A 17,194-nucleotide genomic window follows, 5' to 3' on the forward strand; every position below is an offset into this window, starting at 1 on the left:
AATTCAACAAGAACTGTCTTAGCGAAAGGCTTCTTCAGGGGAAAGCTGTAGCTCTGTGAGATGATTTCACAGAACACAAAGAAGTTTCTCAGAAAGCTTCTTTCTCTTTGTTATCGGAGGATATTTCCTTTGGCCCTGTAGTCTTCAAAGGGATCCGAAATATCTGTTCTCAGATTCCACAGAAATAGGGCTAGCAAAGAGATCCTCGAAATACACATGCAACTCTGTGAGATGAATTCACAGAACACTAAGCAGTTTCTCAGAAACCTTCTTTCCAGATTTCATCTGAGGATATTTCCTTTTTCACCAGAGCCCTCTATGGGCTTCCAAATATCAATTTGCCAATTCTACAAGAACTGTCTTAGCGAAAGGCTTCTTGATGGGAAAGCTGTAACTCTGTGAGATGATTTCACAGAACACAAAGAAGTTACTCAGAAAGCTGTTTCTGTATGTTATCGGAGGATATTTCCTTTGGCCCTATAGTCTTCAAAGGGATCCGAAATATCTGTTCTCAGATTCCACAGAAATAGGGCTAGCAAAGAGATCCTCGAAATACACATGTAACTCTGTGAGATGAATTAACAGAACACTAAGCAGTTTCTCAGAAAGCTTCTTTCCAGATTTCATCTGCGGATATTTCCTTTTTCACCATAGCCCTCTATGGGCTTCCAAATATCACTTTGCCAATTCCACAAGAACTGTCTTAGCGAAAGGCGTCTTGAGGGGAAAGCTGTAACTCTGTGAGATGATTTCACGGAACACAGAGAAGCTTATCAGAAAGCTTCTTTCTCTTTGTTATCGGAGGATATTTCCTTTGACCCTATAGTCTTCAAAGGGATCCGAAATATCTGTTCTCAGATTGCACAGAAATAGGGCTAACAAAGAGATCCTCGAAATACACATGTAACTCTGTGAGATGAATTCACAGAACACTAAGCAGTTTCTCAGAAAGCTTCTTTCCAGATTTCATCTGAGGATATTTCCTTTTTCACCAGAGCCCTCTATGGGCTTCCAAATATCACTTTGCCAATTCCACAAGAACTGTCTTAGCGAAAGGCTTCTTCAGGGGAAAGCTGTAGCTCTGTGAGATGATTTCACAGAACACAAAGAAGTTTCTCAGAATGCTTCTTTCTCTTTTTTATCGGAGGATATTTCCTTTGGCCCTGTAGTCTTCAAAGGGAACCGAAATATCTGTTCTCAGATTCTACAGAAAGAAGGCTAGCAAAGAGATACTCGAAATACACATGTAACTCTGTGAGATGAATGCACAGAACACTAAGCAGTTTCTCAGAAAGCTTCTTTCCAGATTTTATCTGAGGATATTTCCTTTTTCACCATAGCCCTCCATGGCCTTCCAAATATCATTTTGCCAATTCAACAAGAACTGTCTTAGCGAAAGGCTTCTTCAGGGGAAAGCTGTAGCTCTGTGAGATGATTTCACAGAACACAAAGAAGTTTCTCAGAAAGCTTCTTTCTCTTTGTTATCGGAGGATATTTCCTTTGGCCCTGTAGTCTTCAAAGGGAACCGAAATATCTGTTCTCAGATTCCACAGAAAGAAGGCTAGCAAAGAGATCCTCGAAATACACATGTAACTCTGTGAGATGAATTCACAGAACACTAAGCAGTTTCTCAGAAAGCTTCTTTCCAGATTTTATCTGATGATATTTACTTTTTCACCAAAGCCCTCTATGGGCTTCCAAATATCACTTTGCCTATTCCACAAGAACTGTCTTAGCGAAAGGCTTCTTGAGGGGAAAGCTGTAACTCTGCGAGATGATTTCACAGAACACAAAGAAGTTTCTCAGAAAGCTTCTTTCTCTTTGTTATAAGAGGATATTTCCTTTGGCCCTATAGTCTTCAAAGGGATCCAAAATATCTGTTCTCAGATTCCACAGAAAGAAGGCTAGCAAAGAGATCCTCGAAATACACATGTATCTATGTGAGATGAATTCACAGAACACTAAGCAGTTTCTCAGAAAGATTCTTTCCAGATTTCATCTGAGGATATTTCCTTTTTCACCATAGCCCTCTATGGGCTTCCAAATATCGCTTTGCCAATTCCGCAAGAACTGTCTTAGCGAAAGGCTTCTTCAGGGGAAAGCTGTAACTCTGTGAGATGATTTCACAGAACACAAAGAAGCTTCTCAGAAAGCTTCTTTCTCTTTGTTATCGGAGGATATTTCCTTTGGCCCTATAGTCTTCAAAGGGATCCGAAATATCTGTTCTCAGATTGCACAGAAATAGGGCTAGCAAAGAGCTCCTCGAAATACACATGCAACTCTGTGAGATGAATTCACAGAACACTAAGCAGTTTCTCAGAAACCTTCTTTCCAGATTTCATCTGAGGATATTTCCTTTTTCACCATAGCCCTCTATGGGCTTCCAAATATCAATTTGCCAATTCTACAAGAACTGTCTTAGCGAAAGGCTTCTTGAGGGGAAAGCTGTAACTCTGTGAGATGATTTCACAGAACACAAAGAAGTTACTCAGAACGCTGTTTCTGTATGTTATCGGAGGATATTTCCTTTGGCCCTATAGTCTTCAAAGGGATCCGAAATATCTGTTCTCAGATTCCACAGAAATAGGGCTAGCAAAGAGATCCTCGAAATACACATGTAACTCTGTGAGATGAATTAACAGAACACTAAGCAGTTTCTCAGAAAGCTTCTTTCCAGATTTCATCTGCGGATATTTCCTTTTTCACCATAGCCCTCTATGGGCTTCCAAATATCACTTTGCCAATTCCACAAGAACTGTCTTAGCGAAAGGCTTCTTGAGGGGAAAGCTGTAACTCTGTGAGATGATTTCACAGAACACAAAGAAGTTTCTCAGAGAGCTTTTTTCTCTTTGTTATCGGAGGATATTTCCTTTGGCCCTATAGTCTTCAAAGGGATCCGAAATATCTGTTCTCAGATTCCACAGAAAGAAGGCTAGCAAAGAGATCCTCGAAATACACATGTAACTCTGTGAGATGAATTAACAGAACCCTAAGCAGTTTCTCAGAAAGCTTCTTTCCATATTTCATCTGAGGATATTTCCTTTTTCAGCATGGCCCTCTATGGGCTTCCAAATATCACTTTGCCAATTCCACAAGTACTGTCTTAGCGAAAGGCTTCTTCAGGGGAAAGCTGTAACTCTGCGAGATGATTTCACAGAACACAAAGAAGTTTCTCAGAAAGCTTCTTTCTCTTTGTTATCGGAGGATATTTCCTTTGGCCCTATAGTCTTCAAAGGGATCCGAAATATCTGTTCTCAGATTCCACAGAAATAAGGCTAGCAAAGAGATCCTCGAAATACACATGTAACTCTGTGAGATCAATTAACAGAACACTAAGCAGTTTCTCAGAAAGCTTCTTTCCAGATTTCATCTGAGGATATTTCCTTTTTCACCATAGCCCTCTAAGGGCTTCCAAATATCACTTTGCGAATTCCACAAGAACTGTCTTAGCCAAAGGCTTCTTGAGGAGAAAGCTGTAACTCTGTCAGATGATTTCACAGAACACAAAGAATTTTCTCAGAAAGCTTCTTTCTCTTTGTTATCGGAGGATATTTCCTTTGGCCCTATAGTCTTCAAAGGGATCCGAATTATCTGTTCTCATATTCCACAGAAAGAAGGCTAGCAAAGAGATCCTCGAAATACACATGTAACTCTGTGAGATGAATTCACAGAACACTAAGCAGTTTCTCAGAAAGCTTCTTTCCAGATTTTATCTGAGGATATTTCCTTTTTCACCATAGACCTCCATGGGCTTCCAAATATCATTTTGCCAATTCCACAAGAACTGTCTTAGCGAAAGGCTTCTTCAGGGGAAAGCTGTAGCTCTGTGAGATGATTTCACAGAACACAAAGAAGTTTCTCAGAAAGCTTCTTTCTCTTTTTTATCGGAGGATATTTCCTTTGGCCCTGTAGTCTTCAAAGGGAACCGAAATATCTGTTCTCAGATTCCACAGAAAGAAGGCTAGCAAAGAGATACTCGAAATACACATGTAACTCTGTGAGATGAATGCACAGAACACTAAGCAGTTTCTCAGAAAGCTTCTTTGCAGATTTTATCTGAGGATATTTCCTTTTTCACCATAGCCCTCCATGGCCTTCCAAATATCATTTTGCCAATTCAACAAGAACTGTCTTAGCGAAAGGTTTCTTCAGGGGAAAGCTGTAGCTCTGTGAGATTATTTCACAGAACACAAAGAAGTTTCTCAGAAAGCTTCTTTCTCTTTGTTATCGGAGGATATTTCCTTTGGCCCTGTAGTCTTCAAAGGGAACAGAAATATCTGTTCTCAGATTCCACAGAAATAAGGCTAGCAAAGAGATCCTCGAAATACACATGTAACTCTGTGAGATGAATTCACAGAACACTAAGCAGTTTCTCAGAAAGCTTCTTTCCAGATTTTATCTGATGATATTTACTTTTTCACCATAGCCCTCTATGGGCTTCCAAATATCACTTTGCCTATTCCACAAGAACTGTCTTAGCGAAAGGCTTCTTGATGGGAAAGCTGTAACTCTGTGAGATGATTTCACAGAACACAAAGAAGTTTCTCAGAAAGCTTCTTTCTCTTTGTTATCGGAGGATATTTCCTTTGGCCCTATAGTCTTCAAAGGGATCCGAAATATCTGTTCTCAGATTCCACAGAAAGAAGGCTATCAAAGAGTTCCTCGAAATACACATGTAACACTGTGAAATGAATTCACAGAACACTAAGCAGTTTCTCAGAAAGCTTCTTTCCAGATTTCATCTGAGGATATTTCCTTTTTCACCATAGCCCTCTATGGGCTTCCAAATATCACTTTGCGAATTCCACAAGAACTGTCTTAGCCAAAGGCTTCTTGAGGGGAAAGCTGTAACTCTGTGAGATGATTTCACAGAACACAAAGAATTTTCTCAGAATGCTTCTTTCTCTTTGTTATCGGAGGATATTTCCTTTGGCCCTATAGTCTTCAAAGGGATCCGAATTATCTGTTCTCATATTCCACAGAAAGAAGGCTAGCAAAGAGATCCTCCAAATACACATGTAACACTGTGAGATGAATTCACAGAACACTAAGCAGTTTCTCAGAAAGCTTCTTTCCAGATTTCATCTGAGGTTATTTCCTTTTTCACCACAGCCCTCTATGGGCTTCCAAATATCACTTTGCCAATTCCAGAAGAACTGTCTTAGCGAAAGGCTTCTTGAGGGGAAAGCTGTAACCCTGTGAAATGATTTCACAGAACACAAAGAAGTTTCTCAGAAAGCTTCTTTCTCTTTGTTATCGGAGGATATTTCCTTTGACCCTATAGTCTTCAAAGGGATCCGAAATATCTGTTCTCAGATTTCACAGAAATAGGTCTAGCAAAGAGATCCTCGAAATACACATGTAACTCTGTGAGATCAATTAACAGAACACTAAGCAGTTTCTCAGAAAGCTTCTTTCCAGATTTCATCTGAGGATATTTCCTTTTTCACCATAGCCCTCTATGGGCTTCCAAATATCACTTTGCGAATTCCACAAGAACTGTCTTAGCCAAAGGCTTCTTGAGGGGAAAGCTGTAACTCTGTGAGATGATTTCACAGAACACAAAGAATTTTCTCAGAAAGCTTCTTTCTCTTTGTTATCGGAGGATATTTCCTTTGGCCCTATAGTCTTCAAAGGGATCCGAATTATCTGTTCTCATATTCCACAGAAAGAAGGCTAGCAAAGAGATCCTCCAAATACACATGTAACTCAGTGAGATGAATTAACAGAACACTAAGCAGTTTCTCAGAAAGCTTCTTTCCAGATTTTATCTGAGGATATTTCCTTTTTCACCATAGCCCTCCATGGGCTTCCAAATATCATTTTGCCAATTCCACAAGAACTGTCTTAGCGAAAGGCTTCTTCAGGGGAAAGCTGTAGGTCTCTGAGATGATTTCACAGAACACAAAGAAGTTTCTCAGAAAGCTTCTTTCTCTTTTTTATCGGAGGATATTTCCTTTGGCCCCGTAGTCTTCAAAGGGAACCGAAATATCTGTTCTCAGATTCTACAGAAAGAAGGCTAGCAAAGAGATACTCGAAATACACATGTAACTCTGTGAGATGAATGCACAGAACACTAAGCAGTTTCTCAGAAAGCTTCTTTCCAGATTTTATCTGAGGATATTTCCTTTTTCACCATAGCCCTCCGTGGCCTTCCAAATATCATTTTGCCAATTCAACAAGAACTGTCTTAGCGAAAGGCTTCTTCAGGGGAAAGCTGTAGCTCTGTGAGATGATTTCACAGAACACAAAGAAGTTTCTCAGAAAGCTTCTTTCTCTTTGTTATCGGAGGATATTTCCTTTGGCCCTGTAGTCTTCAAAGGGATCCGAAATATCTGTTCTCAGATTCCACAGAAATAGGGCTAGCAAAGAGATCCTCGAAATACACATGCAACTCTGTGAGATGAATTCACAGAACACTAAGCAGTTTCTCAGAAACCTTCTTTCCAGATTTCATCTGAGGATATTTCCTTTTTCACCAGAGCCCTCTATGGGCTTCCAAATATCAATTTGCCAATTCTACAAGAACTGTCTTAGCGAAAGGCTTCTTGATGGGAAAGCTGTAACTCTGTGAGATGATTTCACAGAACACAAAGAAGTTTCTCAGAAAGCTGTTTCTGTATGTTATCGGAGGATATTTCCTTTGGCCCTATAGTCTTCAAAGGGATCCGAAATATCTGTTCTCAGATTCCACAGAAATAAGGCTAGCAAAGAGATCCTCGAAATACACATGTAACTCTGTGAGATGAATTAACAGAACACTAAGCAGTTTCTCAGAAAGCTTCTTTCCAGATTTCATCTGCGGATATTTCCTTTTTCACCATAGCCCTCTATGGGCTTCCAAATATCACTTTGCCAATTCCACAAGAACTGTCTTAGCGAAAGGCGTCTTGAGGGGAAAGCTGTAACTCTGTGAGATGATTTCACGGAACACAGAGAAGCTTATCAGAAAGCTTCTTTCTCTTTGTTATCGGAGGATATTTCCTTTGACCCTATAGTCTTCAAAGGGATCCGAAATATCTGTTCTCAGATTGCACAGAAATAGGGCTAGCAAAGAGATCCTCGAAATACACATGTAACTCTGTGAGATGAATTCACAGAACACTAAGCAGTTTCTCAGAAAGCTTCTTTCCAGATTTCATCTGAGGATATTTCCTTTTTCACCAGAGCCCTCTATGGGCTTCCAAATATCACTTTGCCAATTCCACAAGAACTGTCTTAGCGAAAGGCTTCTTGAGGGGAAAGCTGTAACTCTGTGAGATGATTTCACAGAACACAAAGAAGTTTCTCAGAAAGCTTCTTTCTCTTTGTTATCGGAGGATATTTCCTTTGGCCCTATAGTCTTCAAAGGGATCAGAATTATCTGTTCTCATATTCCTCAGAAAGAAGGCTAGCAAAGAGATCCTCGAAATACACATGTAACTCTGTGCGATGAATTAACAGAACACTAAGCAGTTTCTCAGAAAGCTTCTTTCCAGATTTTATCTGAGGATATTTCCTTTTTCACCATAGCCCTCCATGGGCTTCCAAATATCATTTTGCCAATTCCACAAGAACTGTCTTAGCGAAAGGCTTCTTCAGGGGAAAGCTGTAGCTCTGTGAGATGATTTCACAGAACACAAAGAAGTTTCTCAGAAAGCTTCTTTCTCTTTGTTATCGGAGGATATTTCCTTTGGCCCTATAGTCTTCAAAGGGATCCGAAATATCTGTTCTCAGATTCCACAGAAAGAAGGCTATCAAAGAGATCCTCGAAATACACATGTAACACTGTGAGATGAATTCACAGAACACTAAGCAGTTTCTCAGAAAGCTTCTTTCCAGATTTCATCTGAGGTTATTTCCTTTTTCACCACAGCCCTCTATGGGCTTCCAAATATCACTTTGCCAATTCCAGAAGAACTGTCTTAGCGAAAGGCTTCTTGAGGGGAAAGCTGTAACCCTGTGAAATGATTTCACAGAACACAAAGAAGTTTCTCAGAAAGCTTCTTTCTCTTTGTTATCGGAGGATATTTCCTTTGACCCTATAGTCTTCAAAGGGATCCGAAATATCTGTTCTCAGATTTCACAGAAATAGGTCTAGCAAAGAGATCCTCGAAATACACATGTAACTCTGTGAGATCAATTAACAGAACACTAAGCAGTTTCTCAGAAAGCTTCTTTCCAGATTTCATCTGAGGATATTTCCTTTTTCACCATAGCCCTCTATGGGCTTCCAAATATCACTTTGCGAATTCCACAAGAACTGTCTTAGCCAAAGGCTTCTTGAGGGGAAAGCTGTAACTCTGTGAGATGATTTCACAGAACACAAAGAATTTTCTCAGAAAGCTTCTTTCTCTTTGTTATCGGAGGATATTTCCTTTGGCCCTATAGTTTTCAAAGGGATCCGAATTATCTGTTCTCATATTCCACAGAAAGAAGGCTAGCAAAGAGATCCTCCAAATACACATGTAACACTGTGAGATGAATTCACAGAACACTAAGCAGTTTCTCAGAAAGCTTCTTTCCAGATTTCATCTGAGGTTATTTCCTTTTTCACCACAGCCCTCTATGGGCTTCCAAATATCACTTTGCCAATTCCAGAAGAACTGTCTTAGCGAAAGGCTTCTTGAGGGGAAAGCTGTAACCCTGTGAAATGATTTCACAGAACACAAAGAAGTTTCTCAGAAAGCTTCTTTCTCTTTGTTATCGGAGGATATTTCCTTTGACCCTATAGTCTTCAAAGGGATCCGAAATATCTGTTCTCAGATTTCACAGAAATAGGTCTAGCAAAGAGATCCTCGAAATACACATGTAACTCTGTGAGATCAATTAACAGAACACTAAGCAGTTTCTCAGAAAGCTTCTTTCCAGATTTCATCTGAGGATATTTCCTTTTTCACCATAGCCCTCTATGGGCTTCCAAATATCACTTTGCGAATTCCACAAGAACTATCTTAGCCAAAGGCTTCTTGAGGGGAAAGCTGTAACTCTGTGAGATGATTTCACAGAACACAAAGAATTTTCTCAGAAAGCTTCTTTCTCTTTGTTATCGGAGGATATTTCCTTTGGCCCTATAGTCTTCAAAGGGATCCGAATTATCTGTTCTCATATTCCACAGAAAGAAGGCTAGCAAAGAGATCCTCCAAATACACATGTAACTCTGTGAGATGAATTAACAGAACACTAAGCAGTTTCTCAGAAAGCTTCTTTCCAGATTTTATCTGAGGATATTTCCTTTTTCACCATAGCCCTCCATGGGCTTCCAAATATCATTTTGCCAATTCCACAAGAACTGTCTTAGCGAAAGGCTTCTTCAGGGGAAAGCTGTAGGTCTCTGAGATGATTTCACAGAACACAAAGAAGTTTCTCAGAAAGCTTCTTTCTCTTTGTTATCGGAGGATATTTCCTTTGGCCCCGTAGTCTTCAAAGGGAACCGAAATATCTGTTCTCAGATTCTACAGAAAGAAGGCTAGCAAAGAGATACTCGAAATACACATGTAACTCTGTGAGATGAATGCACAGAACACTAAGCAGTTTCTCAGAAAGCTTCTTTCCAGATTTTATCTGAGGATATTTCCTTTTTCACCATAGCCCTCCGTGGCCTTCCAAATATCATTTTGCCAATTCAACAAGAACTGTCTTAGCGAAAGGCTTCTTCAGGGGAAAGCTGTAGCTCTGTGAGATGATTTCACAGAACACAAAGAAGTTTCTCAGAAAGCTTCTTTCTCTTTGTTATCGGAGGATATTTCCTTTGGCCCTGTAGTCTTCAAAGGGATCCGAAATATCTGTTCTCAGATTCCACAGAAATAGGGCTAGCAAAGAGATCCTCGAAATACACATGCAACTCTGTGAGATGAATTCACAGAACACTAAGCAGTTTCTCAGAAACCTTCTTTCCAGATTTCATCTGAGGATATTTCCTTTTTCACCAGAGCCCTCTATGGGCTTCCAAATATCAATTTGCCAATTCTACAAGAACTGTCTTAGCGAAAGGCTTCTTGATGGGAAAGCTGTAACTCTGTGAGATGATTTCACAGAACACAAAGAAGTTACTCAGAAAGCTGTTTCTGTATGTTATCGGAGGATATTTCCTTTGGCCCTATAGTCTTCAAAGGGATCCGAAATATCTGTTCTCAGATTCCACAGAAATAGGGCTAGCAAAGAGATCCTCGAAATACACATGTAACTCTGTGAGATGAATTAACAGAACACTAAGCACTTTCTCAGAAAGCTTCTTTCCAGATTTCATCTGCGGATATTTCCTTTTTCACCATAGCCCTCTATGGGCTTCCAAATATCACTTTGCCAATTCCACAAGAACTGTCTTAGCGAAAGGCGTCTTGAGGGGAAAGCTGTAACTCTGTGAGATGATTTCACGGAACACAGAGAAGCTTATCAGAAAGCTTCTTTCTCTTTGTTATCGGAGGATATTTCCTTTGACCCTATAGTCTTCAAAGGGATCCGAAATATCTGTTCTCAGATTGCACAGAAATAGGGCTAACAAAGAGATCCTCGAAATACACATGTAACTCTGTGAGATGAATTCACAGAACACTAAGCAGTTTCTCAGAAAGCTTCTTTCCAGATTTCATCTGAGGATATTTCCTTTTTCACCAGAGCCCTCTATGGGCTTCCAAATATCACTTTGCCAATTCCACAAGAACTGTCTTAGCGAAAGGCTTCTTCAGGGGAAAGCTGTAGCTCTGTGAGATGATTTCACAGAACACAAAGAAGTTTCTCAGAAAGCTTCTTTCTCTTTTTTATCGGAGGATATTTCCTTTGGCCCTGTAGTCTTCAAAGGGAACCGAAATATCTGTTCTCAGATTCTACAGAAAGAAGGCTAGCAAAGAGATACTCGAAATACACATGTAACTCTGTGAGATGAATGCACAGAACACTAAGCAGTTTCTCAGAAAGCTTCTTTCCAGATTTTATCTGAGGATATTTCCTTTTTCACCATAGCCCTCCATGGCCTTCCAAATATCATTTTGCCAATTCAACAAGAACTGTCTTAGCGAAAGGCTTCTTCAGGGGAAAGCTGTAGCTCTGTGAGATGATTTCACAGAACACAAAGAAGTTTCTCAGAAAGCTTCTTTCTCTTTGTTATCGGAGGATATTTCCTTTGGCCCTGTAGTCTTCAAAGGGAACCGAAATATCTGTTCTCAGATTCCACAGAAAGAAGGCTAGCAAAGAGATCCTCGAAATACACATGTAACTCTGTGAGATGAATTCACAGAACACTAAGCAGTTTCTCAGAAAGCTTCTTTCCAGATTTTATCTGATGATATTTACTTTTTCACCAAAGCCCTCTATGGGCTTCCAAATATCACTTTGCCTATTCCACAAGAACTGTCTTAGCGAAAGGCTTCTTGAGGGGAAAGCTGTAACTCTGCGAGATGATTTCACAGAACACAAAGAAGTTTCTCAGAAAGCTTCTTTCTCTTTGTTATAAGAGGATATTTCCTTTGGCCCTATAGTCTTCAAAGGGATCCAAAATATCTGTTCTCAGATTCCACAGAAAGAAGGCTAGCAAAGAGATCCTCGAAATACACATGTATCTATGTGAGATGAATTCACAGAACACTAAGCAGTTTCTCAGAAAGATTCCTTCCAGATTTCATCTGAGGATATTTCCTTTTTCACCATAGCCCTCTATGGGCTTCCAAATATCGCTTTGCCAATTCCGCAAGAACTGTCTTAGCGAAAGGCTTCTTCAGGGGAAAGCTGTAACTCTGTGAGATGATTTCACAGAACACAAAGAAGCTTCTCAGAAAGCTTCTTTCTCTTTGTTATCGGAGGATATTTCCTTTGGCCCTATAGTCTTCAAAGGGATCCGAAATATCTGTTCTCAGATTGCACAGAAATAGGGCTAGCAAAGAGCTCCTCGAAATACACATGCAACTCTGTGAGATGAATTCACAGAACACTAAGCAGTTTCTCAGAAACCTTCTTTCCAGATTTCATCTGAGGATATTTCCTTTTTCACCATAGCCCTCTATGGGCTTCCAAATATCAATTTGCCAATTCTACAAGAACTGTCTTAGCGAAAGGCTTCTTGAGGGGAAAGCTGTAACTCTGTGAGATGATTTCACAGAACACAAAGAAGTTACTCAGAACGCTGTTTCTGTATGTTATCGGAGGATATTTCCTTTGGCCCTATAGTCTTCAAAGGGATCCGAAATATCTGTTCTCAGATTCCACAGAAATAGGGCTAGCAAAGAGATCCTCGAAATACACATGTAACTCTGTGAGATGAATTAACAGAACACTAAGCAGTTTCTCAGAAAGCTTCTTTCCAGATTTCATCTGCGGATATTTCCTTTTTCACCATAGCCCTCTATGGGCTTCCAAATATCACTTTGCCAATTCCACAAGAACTGTCTTAGCGCAAGGCTTCTTCAGGGGAAAGCTGTAACTCTGTGAGATGATTTCACAGAACACAAAGAAGTTTCTCAGAAAGCTTCTTTCTCTTTGTTATCGGAGGATATTTCCTTTGGCCCTATAGTCTTCAAAGGGATCCGAAATATCTGTTCTCAGATTCCATAGAAATAGGGCTACCAAAGAGATCCTCGAAATACACATGTAACACTGTGAGATGAATTTACAGAACACTAAGCAGTTTCTCAGAAAGCTTCTTTCCAGATTTCATCTGAGGATATTTCCATTTTCACCATAGCCCTCTATGGGCTTCCAAATATCACTTTGCCAATTCCACAAGAACTGTCTTAGCGAAAGGCGTCTTGAGGGGAAAGCTGTAACTCTGTGAGATGATTTCACGGAACACAGAGAAGCTTCTCAGAAAGCTTCTTTCTCTTTGTTATCGGAGGATATTTCCTTTGGCCCTATAGTCTTCAAAGGGATCCGAAATATCTGTTCTCAGATTGCACAGAAATAGGGCTAGCAAAGAGATCCTCGAAATACACATGTAACTCCGTGAGATGAATTCACAGAACACTAAGCAGTTTCTCAGAAAGCTTCTTTCCAGATTTCATCTGAGGATATTTCCTTTTTCACCAGAGCCCTCTATGGGCTTCCAAATATCACTTTGCCAATTCCACAAGAACTGTCTTAGCGAAAGGCTTCTTGAAGGGAAAGCTGTAACTCTGTGAGATGATTTCACAGAACACAAAGAAGTTTCTCAGAAAGCTTCTTTCTCTTTGTTATCGGAGGATATTTCCTTTGGCCCTATAGTCTTCAAAGGGATCAGAATTATCTGTTCTCATATTCCTCAGAAAGAAGGCTAGCAAAGAGATCCTCGAAATACACATGTAACTCTGTGAGATGAATTAACAGAACACTAAGCAGTTTCTCAGAAAGCTTCTTTCCAGATTTTATCTGAGGATATTTCCTTTTTCACCATAGCCCTCCATGGGCTTCCAAATATCATTTTGCCAATTCCACAAGAACTGTCTTAGCGAAAGGCTTCTTCAGGGGAAAGCTGTAGCTCTGTGAGATGATTTCACAGAACACAAAGAAGTTTCTCAGAAAGCTTCTTTCTCTTTTTTATCGGAGGATATTTCCTTTGGCCCTGTAGTCTTCAAAGGGAACCGAAATATCTGTTCTCAGATTCTACAGAAAGAAGGCTAGCAAAGAGATACTCGAAATACACATGTAACTCTGTGAGATGAATGCACAGAACACTAAGCAGTTTCTCAGAAAGCTTCTTTCCAGATTTTATCTGAGGATATTTCCTTTTTCACCATAGCCCTCCATGGCCTTCCAAATATCATTTTGCCAATTCAACAAGAACTGTCTTAGCGAAAGGCTTCTTCAGGGGAAAGCTGTAGCTCTGTGAGATGATTTCACAGAACACAAAGAAGTTTCTCAGAAAGCTTCTTTCTCTTTGTTATCGGAGGATATTTCCTTTGGCCCTGTAGTCTTCAAAGGGAACCGAAATATCTGTTCTCAGATTCCACAGAAAGAAGGCTAGCAAAGAGATCCTCGAAATACACATGTAACTCTGTGAGATGAATTCACAGAACACTAAGCAGTTTCTCAGAAAGCTTCTTTCCAGATTTTATCTGATGATATTTACTTTTTCACCAAAGCCCTCTATGGGCTTCCAAATATCACTTTGCCTATTCCACAAGAACTGTCTTAGCGAAAGGCTTCTTGAAGGGAAAGCTGTAACTCTGCGAGATGATTTCACAGAACACAAAGAAGTTTCTCAGAAAGCTTCTTTCTCTTTGTTATCAGAGGATATTTCCTTTGGCCCTATAGTCTTCAAAGGGATCCGAAATATCTGTTCTCAGATTCCACAGAAAGAAGGCTAGCAAAGAGATCCTCGAAATACACATGTATCTATGTGAGATGAATTCACAGAACACTAAGCAGTTTCTTAGAAAGATTCTTTCCAGATTTCATCTGAGGATATTTCCTTTTTCACCATAGCCCTCTATGGGCTTCCAAATATCGCTTTGCCAATTCCGCAAGAACTGTCTTAGCGAAAGGCTTCTTCAGGGGAAAGCTGTAACTCTGTGAGATGATTTCACAGAACACAAAGAAGCTTCTCAGAAAGCTTCTTTCTCTTTGTTATCGGAGGATATTTCCTTTGGCCCTATAGTCTTCAAAGGGATCCGAAATATCTGTTCTCAGATTGCACAGAAATAGGGCTAGCAAAGAGATCCTCGAAATACACATGCAACTCTGTGAGATGAATTCACAGAACACTAAGCAGTTTCTCAGAAACCTTCTTTCCAGATTTCATCTGAGGATATTTCCTTTTTCACCATAGCCCTCTATGGGCTTCCAAATATCAATTTGCCAATTCTACAAGAACTGTCTTAGCGAAAGGCTTCTTGAGGGGAAAGCTGTAACTCTGTGAGATGATTTCACAGAACACAAAGAAGTTACTCAGAACGCTGTTTCTGTATGTTATCGGAGGATATTTCCTTTGGCCCTATAGTCTTCAAAGGGATCCGAAATATCTGTTCTCAGATTCCACAGAAATAGGGCTAGCAAAGAGATCCTCGAAATACACATGTAACTCTGTGAGATGAATTAACAGAACACTAAGCAGTTTCTCAGAAAGCTTCTTTCCAGATTTCATCTGCGGATATTTCCTTTTTCACCATAGCCCTCTATGGGCTTCCAAATATCACTTTGCCAATTCCACAAGAACTGTCTTAGCGAAAGGCTTCTTCAGGGGAAAGCTGTAACTCTGTGAGATGATTTCACAGAACACAAACAAGTTTCTCAGAAAGCTTCTTTCTCTTTGTTATCGGAGGATATTTCCTTTGGCCCTATAGTCTTCAAAGGGATCCGAAATATCTGTTCTCAGATTCCATAGAAATAGGGCTACCAAAGAGATCCTCGAAATACACATGTAACACTGTGAGATGAATTAACAGAACACTAAGCAGTTTCCCAGAAAGCTTCTTTCCAGATTTCATCTGAGGATATTTCCTTTTTCACCATAGCCCTCTATGGGCTTCCAAATATCACTTTGCCAATTCCACAAGAACTGTCTTAGCGAAAGGCGTCTTGAGGGGAAAGCTGTAACTCTGTGAGATGATTTCACGGAACACAGAGAAGCTTCTCAGAAAGCTTCTTTCTCTTTGTTATCGGAGGATATTTCCTTTGGCCCTATAGTCTTCAAAGGGATCCGAAATATCTGTTCTCAGATTGCACAGAAATAGGGCTAGCAAAGAGATCCTCGAAATACACATGTAACTCTGTGAGATGAATTCACAGAACACTAAGCAGTTTCTCAGAAAGCTTCTTTCCAGATTTCATCTGAGGATATTTCCTTTTTCACCAGAGCCCTCTATGGGCTTCCAAATATCACTTTGCCAATTCCACAAGAACTGTCTTAGCGAAAGGCTTCTTGAGGGGAAAGCTGTAACTCTGTGAGATGATTTCACAGAACACAAAGAAGTTTCTCAGAAAGCTTCTTTCTCTTTGTTATCGGAGGATATTTCCTTTGGCCCTATAGTCTTCAAAGGGATCCGAATTATCTGTTCTCATATTCCTCAGAAAGAAGGCTAGCAAAGAGATCCTCGAAATACACATGTAACTCTGTGAGATGAATTCACAGAACACTAAGCAGTTTCTCAGAAACCTTCTTTCCAGATTTTATCTGAGGATATTTCCTTTTTCACCATAGCCCTCTATGGGCTTCCAAATATCACTTTGCCAATTCCACAAGAACTGTCTTAGCGAAAGGCTTCTTCAGGGGAAAGCTGTAACTCTGTGAGATGATTTCACAGAACACAAAGAAGTTTCTCAGAAAGCTTCTTTCTCTTTGTTATCGGAGGATATTTCCTTTGGCCCTATAGTCTTCAAAGGGGTCCGAAATATCTGTTCTCAGATTCCACAGAAAGAAGGCTAGCAAAGAGATCCTCGAAATACACATGTAACTCTGTGAGATGAATTAACAGAACACTAAGAAGTTTCTCAGAAAGCTTCTTTCCAGATTTCATCTGAGGATATTTCCCTTTTCACCAGAGCCCTCTATGGGCTTCCAAATATCACTTTGCCAATTCCACAAGAACTGTCTTAGCGAAAGGCTTCCTGAGGGGAAAGCTGTAACTCTGTGAGATGATTTCACAGAACACAAAGAAGTTTCTCAGAAAGCTTCTTTCTCTTTGTTATCGGAGGATATTTCCTTTGGCCCTATGGTCTTCAAAGGGAACCGAAATATCTGTTCTCAGATTCCAGAGAAAGAAGGCTAGCAAAGAGATCCTCGAAATACACATGTAACTCTGTGAGATGAATTCACAGAACACTAAGCAGTTTCGCAGAAACCTTCTTTCCAGATTTCATCTGAGGATATTTCCTTTTTCAACATAGCCCTCTATGGGCTTCCAAATATCACTTTGCCAATTCCACAAGAAATGTCTTAGCGAAAGGCTTCTTGAGGGGAAAGCTGTAACTCTGTGAGATGATTTCACAGAACACAAAGTAGTTTCTCAAAAAGCTTCTTTCTCTTTGTTATCGGAGGATATTTCCTTTGGCCCTATAGTCTTCAATGGCATCCGAAATACCTGTTCTCAGATTCCACAGAAAGAAGGCTATCAAAGAGATCCTCGAAATACACATGTAACTCTGTGAGATGAATTCACAGAACACTAAGCAGTTTCCAGAAATCTTCTTTCCATATTTCATCTGAGGATATTTCCTTTTTCACCAGAGCCCTCTATGGGCTTCCAAATACCACTTTGCCAATTCCACAAGAACTGTCTTAGCGAAAGGCTTCCTGATGGGAAAGCTATAA

The sequence above is a fragment of the Macaca nemestrina genome, chromosome 11 (genome assembly GCF_043159975.1).
Source record: "Macaca nemestrina isolate mMacNem1 chromosome 11, mMacNem.hap1, whole genome shotgun sequence".
NCBI classification, from domain to species: Eukaryota; Metazoa; Chordata; class Mammalia; order Primates; family Cercopithecidae; genus Macaca; species Macaca nemestrina.